Genomic DNA, 8,718 nt, shown 5'->3' with positions numbered 1-8,718 from the left:
GGACTGCTGGTTCATTTAAGGGGGCAGAGGAGGGCAATGCGTTCTGGGGCTTGTAGTTCTCCCTCCTGGGCAGGCTCATTACTCCCCCCCACATTCAAAGCCTTATTAAAGACACATCTCCTCTTCCCCGATAAGCCCTCCTTTCCTCTTCTCCCACTCCCTTCTGCATCACCCTGACTTGCTCCCTTTGTCCTTCCCAGCGCCACACCACTTCTATTCATATCTGTAATTTATTTATTTCTGTTAATGTCTGTCTCCCCCTGTAGACTAGAAGCTCCCTGTGGGCTGGGAATGTGTTTGTTTATTGTCATATTGTTCTCTCCCAAGTGCTTAGTACAGTACTAGGCACACAGTAAGCCTGCGGAGAAGCAGCGTGGCTCAGTGGAAAGAGCACGGACTTTTTCATTCATTCATTCATTCATTCATTCATTCATTCAATCATATTTATTGAGCGCTTACTGTGTGCAGAGCACTGTACTAAGCGCTTGGGAAGTACAAGTCGGCAACATATAGAGACGGTCCCTACCCAACGGCGGGCTCACAGTCTAGAAGGGGGAGACGGACAACAAAACAAAACATATTAACAAAATAAAATAAGTAGAATAAATATGTACAAGTAAAATAAATAAATAGAGTAATAAATATGTACAAACATATATACACATATACAGGTGCTGTGGGGAGGGGAAGGAGGTAAAGTGGGGGGATGGGGAGGGGGAGGAGGGGGAGAAGAAGGAGGGGGCTCGAGGGACTTTGGAGTCAGAGGTCAGGGGTTTAAATCCCGGTTCCACCAGTTGTCAGCTGGGTGACTTTGGGCAAGTCACTTCACTTCTCTGGGCCTCAGTTCCCCCATCTGTCAAATGGGGATTAAGACTGTGAGCCCCCCTGGGGACAACTTGGTCACCTTGTAATCTCCCCAGCGCTTAGAACGGTGCTTTGCACATAGTAAGCGCTTAATAAATGTCATCATTATTATCATTATTATTACCCAACAGATATGATTGACTGACTGATTTATGCCCACCCCACCCAGAGCCATTCAGAGGGTCAGCCTTGCCTCCTGAGTGGTTAGGAGGCTTTGAGGGTGGGCTGGATTTGAGCCTCTTTCCTCGTCTCCCCCTCGTCCCCCTCTCCATCCCCCCATCTTACCTCCTTCCCTTCCCCACCGCACCTGTATATATGTATATATGTTTGTACATTATTTATTTATTTTACTTGTACATATCTATTCTATTTATTTTATTTTGTTAGTATGTTTGGTTTTGTTCTTTGTCTCCCCCCTTTTAGACTGTGAGCCCACTGTTGGGTAGGGACTGTCTCTAGATGTTGCCAACTTGTACTTCCCAAGCTCTTAGTACAGTGCTCTGCACACAGTAAGCGCTCAATAAATATGATTGATTGATTGATTGATTGATTGAGGGGCAGATCTGGGGCTGGTTCACACTGGCTCTGGCAGGACTGGCCCTCTGCCTTCTCCATGAGCCGGTGGGCAATCCAGATTTTTGGCTTCGTTGCCAGGAGTGAGGGGAGGAATGTTCCCTCCACTCCTGGGCTCTCTCTCCTCCCATCCTCTCGCTGCCCGAGCCCCCCACCACCAGATTTCTCTGAGGCTCAGAGCCCCTGCCTGCTAGTAATAATAATGATGGTATTTGTTAAGCGCTTACTATGTGCAAAGCGGTGTTCTAAGCCCTGGGGGGATACAAGGTTATTAGGTTGTCCCACATGGGGCTCACAGTCTTCATCATCATCATCATCATCAATCGTATTTATTGAGCACTTACTGTGTGCAGAGCACTGTACTAAGCGCTTGGGAAGTCCAAGTTGGCAACATATAGAGACAGTCCCTACCCAACAGTGGGCTCACAGTCTAAAAGGGGGAGACAGAGAACAAAACCAAACATAGTAACAAAATAAAATAAATAGAATAGATATGTACAAGTAAAACAAATAAATAAATAGAGTAATAAATATGTACAAACATATATACAGGCGCTGTGGGGAAGGGAAGGAGGTAAGATGGGGGGGATGGAGAGGGGGACGAGGGGGAGAGATGGGGATGGTCTTCATCCCCATTTGACAGATGAGGTCACTGAAGCACAGAGAAGTGGCCCAAGGTCACACGACTAACAAGTGGCGGAGCAGGGATTCGAACCCATGACCTCTGACTCCCAAACCCGCGCTCTTTCCACTGGGCCATGCTGCTTCTCTACTGAAGCCCACCCTGAGGGGCAGTGGGGCAGCCTGGCAGCTCCCAGATCTTCCACCTGAGACATTTCAGTCCAGAACTCTAGCCCACTGCCTCCTTCCCCAGGGCCTTTGGGACCATTTTAGTAATAATGATAATAATAAGAGTACTTGTTAAGTGCTTACTATGTGCCAAGCACTGTGGTAGATACAGGCTCATCAGGTTGGACACAGTCCCTGTCCCGCATGGGGCTCACACTCTTAATCCCCATTTTACACATGAGGTAACTGAGGCACAGAGAAGTGAAGTGACTTGCCTAAGGTCACAAACAGACGTGGTGGAGCGGGATTAGAACCCAGCGCTTGGGCTCCCGGTATTTCCCTCCAGGACCCCCAGCCAACAGGTTGCCCCCCATCTCACTGTCATCCCCTCATCATCGGCATAGTAGCAGTAGTAATAGCATTGATTAAGTGCTTATTGTGTACGGAGCACTGTACTAAGCGCTGGAAGAGTACAATAAAACAGAGTTGGTATTAGTAGTAGTGATAATAGCATTTATTAAGAGCTTACTGTGTGGAGAACACTGTACTAAGCACTGGGGAGTACAACAGAGTTGGTATTAGTAGTGATAATAGCATTTATTAAAAGCTGTGTGCAGAACACTGTGCTAAGTGCTGGAAGAGTGCAGTACAACAGAGTTGGTAGTAATAATAATAGCGTTAAGTGCCTGCACTGTGCAGAGCACTGTGCTAAGTGCTGGAAAGGTAACAATACAACGGAGTTGATAGTAGTAGTAATAGCTTTGATTAAGCACTTACTGTGTGCAGAGCACTGTACAATATGACAAAGGTGCTAATAGTAATAATAACATTTATTAAGCACTTACTGTGTGCAGAGCACTGTACTAAGCGTTGGGAGAGTGACTTTATTCAGTATTGCAGCTGAAAGGTACAGTATTCAACCCAGGGAGGAAAGTCGCATTAGTTATTTTTGATATTTATTGAGTTCCATATGTATCACTATATCAATATGAATTCAGCTGTGTACCTTGTTATTCAACCCAGCCATTCAGTACTTGTGTAAATATTCTTTTCTCTACTATTTCCCCTGTCCCTAATCTATTGTTTTATCCGTCTCCCCACATAGACTGTAGATTCCTTGTGGGCAGAGAGTGCCTGCCATTTCTGTTGTACTTTCCCAAGCACTTAACACAACGCCCTGCACATAGTAAGTGCTCAATAAATACCCCTGATGGATTAATCGCCAAGCACTGTGCTAAACACTGGGGTAGATTCAAGATAACTATAACTATTTCCCTTATCTGTAATACATTTTCATGTCTGTCTCCCTTTGTAGACTGTAAACTCCTAGTGGGACGGGAACTGTGCCCAACTTGATTATCTTTTACCTACCCCCGTGCTTATTACAGTGCCTGGCACATAGTAAGCGCTTAACAAATGCCATAAAAAAAAAAACCTGTACAACCAGGCTCCTGCTCTTTCTCTGCAGTCACAGTGCCCACCCCATCTACAGCTGTGGGTGAATAAGGTCAGAAATTAGTGACCCAGAAGGGCTTGGGCTTAATTAGCTACTGATGAATAACGCACAGAGGAACGCTAAGGCCCAGGAGCAAGCAGGATGGCTCAGTGGTTAGACCATGGACCTGGGCGTCAGAAGGATCTGTATTCTAATCCCGGCTCTGCCACCTGTCTGTTGCGTGACCTTGGAAAAAAAAAATAATAATAATGGCATTTGTTAAGCGCTTACTATGTGCAAAGCACTGTTCTAAGCGCTGGGGGGGGGGAATACAAAGTAATCAGGTTGTCCCACGTGGGGCTCACAATCTTAATCCCCATTTTACAGATGAGGCTCAGAGAAGTTAAGTGACTTGCCCAAGGTCACACAGCAGACATGAGGCAGAGTGGGATTCGAAGCCATGACGTCTGACTCCCAAGCCCGGGCTCTTTCCACTGAGCCAGGCTGCTTCTCTATGCTGCAAATCCCTTCACTTCTCTGGGCCTCAGTGACCTCATCTGCAAAATGGGAATTAAGGCTGCGCTCCGTGTGGGAGCAGGGACTGTGCCCAACTTGATGAGCTTGGATCCATCCCAGGGCTCAGTAAGGTGCCTGGCACGTAGTAAGCGGTTAACAAACCTTCCCCCAGCCTCTAGACTGTAAGCCCGTTGTGGGCAGGGATTGTCTCTCTTTATTACTGTACTGTACTTTCCCAAGTGCTTAGTCCAGTGCTCTGCGCACAGTAAGGGCTCAATAAATACGATTGAATGAACAAATACCATAATAACAATAATGATAATAATAATAATAATACATAAATAAAAATAAAAAGTAGGGCAGTTCCATCCAGAGAGCGCGAAGACTGCTTTTCCCACAAGATGAAGCTTTGAATACCATGACATTTCCCTGACAGGCAGGTGAAGTCCCGGGGTGGGTTCTGAGCCCCAGTGTTTAGCACAGTGCTTGGAGCCCTCAACCCCAGACTGTGAGCCCACTGTTGGGTAGGGACTGTCTCTATACGTTGCCAACTTGTACTTCCCAAGCGCTTAGTACAGTGCTCTGCACACAGTAAGCGCTTAATAAATACGATTGATGATGATGATGATGAACCCCAGAAGTTTCCACCCCAATTCTCATCACCTCCCCTCTCCTTTCTCTCCCTTTGCCCTTATTCCTTCGTTTATTCACTAGTATTTACCGAGTGCTTCCTGTATGCAGAGCACCGTACTAAGCGCTTGGGAGCATACACGACAACATTAAACAAATCGCATTCCCTGCCCACAAGCAGAGAGCCCTTACTTAGTTCCCCCCCGATGTCCATCACTCCTGCAATGTCTCTTCCCTAAGAACAGTGCTTGGCACATAGTAAGCACTTAACAAATACTAGCATTATTATTATGAGCTTAAGATAAAAGTGGGCAGGGAACGTGCCTATCAACTCTGTCGTATTGAACTCTCTCAAGCGCTTAGTACAGTGTTCTACACACAGGAAGTGCTCAAAAAAATACCATCGATCGATTGGTGAATTGATAAGAGAAACTGAAACATCTCCCCCCCCCGACAGCTGTCTTCTTCCACCCCACCCCGGTACCTTTCATCCCCATCCTCCAGGCTGTGTATTTATCCCTGCCCCGTGCCTCCTGATTTTTTTCAAAAATTGTGGTATTAAGCACTTACTCTGCACCAGACACTGTACTAAACGCTGGGGATAAATACGCAGCGTGGCTTAGTGGAAAGAGCACGGGCTTCGGAGTCAGAGAATGTGGGTTCGAATCCCAGCTCCACCACTTGTCTGCTGTGTGACCTTGGGCAAGCCGCTTAAATGCTCTGTGCCTCGGTTACCTCATCTGTAAAATGGGGATTAAGGCTGAGCCCCAAGTGGGACAACCTGCTTACCTTGTATCTCCTCCAACGCTTAGAATCAATCAATCAATCAATCAATTGTATTTATTGAGTGCTTACTGTGTGCAGAGCACTGTATTAAGCGCTTGGGAAGTACATGTTGGCAACATGTAGAGACAGTCCCTACCCAACAGTGGGCTCACAGTCTAAAAACAGTGGGCTCACAGTGCTTGGAACATAGTAAGCACTTAGCAATATTGTACAAGATCATCTGGTTGGACATAGACCCTGCCCCTCATGGGGCTCACAGTCAGACAATCGTATTTACTGAGCGTTTACTGTGCGCAGAGCACTGAACTAAACGCTTGAAAGGGTACAATATAACAGACAAATTCCCTGCCCACAAGGAGTTTACAGTCTTAATCCCCATTTTAAGGATGAGGGAATGGAGGCCAGAGAAGTTAGGCGACTCCTTCAAAGTCACACAGCAGACAAATGGTTCCCTCTTAGATTCACTCGATCATATTTACTGAGCGTTTACGGTATGCAGAGCACTCTACTAAGCGCTTGGGAGAGGACAAAATAACAATAAACAGATACATCCCCTGTCCACAACGACCTTACTGTCCAGAGACGATTTTACATGAAAAAGCCCCGGGGTGCAAACAGGACAGGGTCTCATCTGATCTGATGTGATCGGAGATAAACGCCTCCGTTCTCTGGCATTGGGAGCCAGGGCGTTCCCGGTGAGGTCAGCTGGACAGGGAGGTCAGATTAGAGATGGACAATTCATGCCGGGTGGAGAGGTCGGTTTCTGTTGGCAGTGACGCATGAAGAGAGGCAGAGAATTAGGGCGCCGAGACGAGGATGACGAAAAGAGCCGGCTTGGGAGTGGGGAGAGCCTCTAATTATCTTCAAACCAGGAGCCTTCTAGACTGTGAGCCCACTGTTGGGTAGGGACTGTCTCTATATGTTGCCAACTTGTACTTCCCAAGCGCTTAGTACAGTGCTCTGCACACAGTAAGCGCTCAATAAATACGATTGATTGATTGATTGATTGAGCAGGAGGACAGGGTCCGGGGGAGGGTCTTAACAATAATAATTATTATTATTGTGGTATTTGTTAAGTGCTTACTATGTGCCAAGCACCGTTCTAAGCGCTGGGGTAGCTACAGGGTCATCAGGCAGTCCCACGCGGGGCTCACAGTCTTCATCCCCATTTGACAGATGAGGGAACTGAGGCTCAGAGAAGTTAAGTGGCTCACCCAAGGTCACATAGCAGACAGGTGGTGGAGCCGGGATTAGAACCCATGTCCTCTGACTCCTGAGCCCATGTTCTTAGTAATAATAATAATAATAATGGCATTTATTAAACGCTTACTATGTGCAAAGCACTGTTCCAAGCGCTGGGGAAGATACAGGGTGATCAGATTGTCCCACGGGGGGCTCACAGTCTTCATCCCCATTTTCCAGATGAGGTAACTGAGGCCCAGAGAAGTGAAGTGACTTGCCCAAAGTCACCCAGCTGACAACTGGCGGAGCCGGGATTTGAACCCATGACCTCTGACTCCATAGCCCGAGCTCTTTTCCACTGAGCCACGCTGCTTGGAGAAAAGGGGAGACCCTCCCACCCCCACCTGGCTATGAGGGCCTAGAGATGGGGTCATCCGGCATGGAGGGAGGGGACTGGTTGGGTCGACCTTCTAGCTGACTTCGCCAAAGGGCGGATCTGTGGATTCCTCGATCCCAACTCCCTCATGACATCTCCCCGGGTTTAAGGGCGAAATTAATTTTCCACAGATTGGCACATCCTGAGCTCTTCTAATCCAGATTTATCGTTCAATCCACCTCCCTCTTGTCCCAGCCTCTCCCCCTCCCTTGTTCCTGGAAAAGAACAGATTATCCCTCCGGAGTGAAGGGGATGGGATGGGCAGGGCTTCTTCATGCCTCCCCTCTCTCAAGCTGCGGAAAAGAGGCTGTGGGGGAAAGGATCCGGAGGGGCTGAATGAAGCAGAGCCCAGGCCTGGGAATCAAAAGGATCTGGGTTCTAATCCCAGCTCTGCCACTTGTCTGCCGTGTGGCCTCGGGCAAGTCACTTCACTTCTCCGGGCCTCAGTTACCTCATCTGTAAAATGGGGATTAAGACTGTGAGGCTCTGTGGGACAGGGACTGTGTTCAACCTGATTAGGTTGTATCTACCACAGCGCTTAGTACAGTGCCTGGCACATAGTAAGCGTATAAGAAATACCAAAAAAAAGGGGGCATGAACCAGCAGCCAGTGGGATTTCTTGAGCCATCACCGTGATCTCTGGTTCCCTGGCCATTAATCCTTTCCACTGCCCTGAAGAATGAGGCTCTTTATAGTTTTCTTCTTCACGATCCCCCTCCCCCGCAAACCCTGTCCCAGAGAACATAATTTCCCGATAAAAACCAGGAAAGCCTCACTTCAATCTTTGTTCCAGCCTAGTAGAAAGAGCACAGGACTGGGATTCGGGATACCTGGGTTCTAACCACGGCTCTGCCCCTTGCCTGCTCTGTGACCGTGGGCAAGTCACTTCACTTCTCTGGGCCTCAGTCTCCTCATCTGTAAAATGGGGATTCAATGCTTGTTCTCCCTCTGACTTAGACTGTGAGGCCTGTGTGGGACAAGGACCGTGTCCGAACTGATTATCTTGCGGCCACCCCAGCGTTTAGTACAATGCTTGGCAGATCGTAAGGGCTTAATGCCATTATTATCATCATTATTATTTAGGGTCATTGTGGGCTTCCTTCAACCAGAGGGGGGAGGACCCCTTAAATAATAATAATGATGATATTTGTTAAGCACTTACTATGTGCAAAGCACTGTTCTAAGCGCTGGGGAGGTTACAAGGTGATCAGGTTGTCCCACGGGGGGCCTCACAGTTTTAATCCCCATTTTACAGATGAGGTAACTGAGGCCCAGAGAAGTTAAGTGACTTGCCCAAAGTCACACAGCTGACAGTTGGCAGAGCCGGGATTTGAACCCACAACCTCTGACTCCAAAGCCCGGGCTCTTTTTACTGAAACACACTGCTTCTCAAAGAGGGCCACATGTGACAGGAAGGGTCAGTGGACCCCCAACTCCTAAGCAGGCAGCCCCAGAGGATATTTCTGACAATTGGGAGAGGACAAAAGAACAATAAACAGATACATCC

The sequence above is a fragment of the Tachyglossus aculeatus genome, chromosome 10 (genome assembly GCF_015852505.1).
Source record: "Tachyglossus aculeatus isolate mTacAcu1 chromosome 10, mTacAcu1.pri, whole genome shotgun sequence".
Classification (NCBI taxonomy): Eukaryota; Metazoa; Chordata; class Mammalia; order Monotremata; family Tachyglossidae; genus Tachyglossus; species Tachyglossus aculeatus.
Note: the sequence above shows the minus strand (reverse complement) of the source record.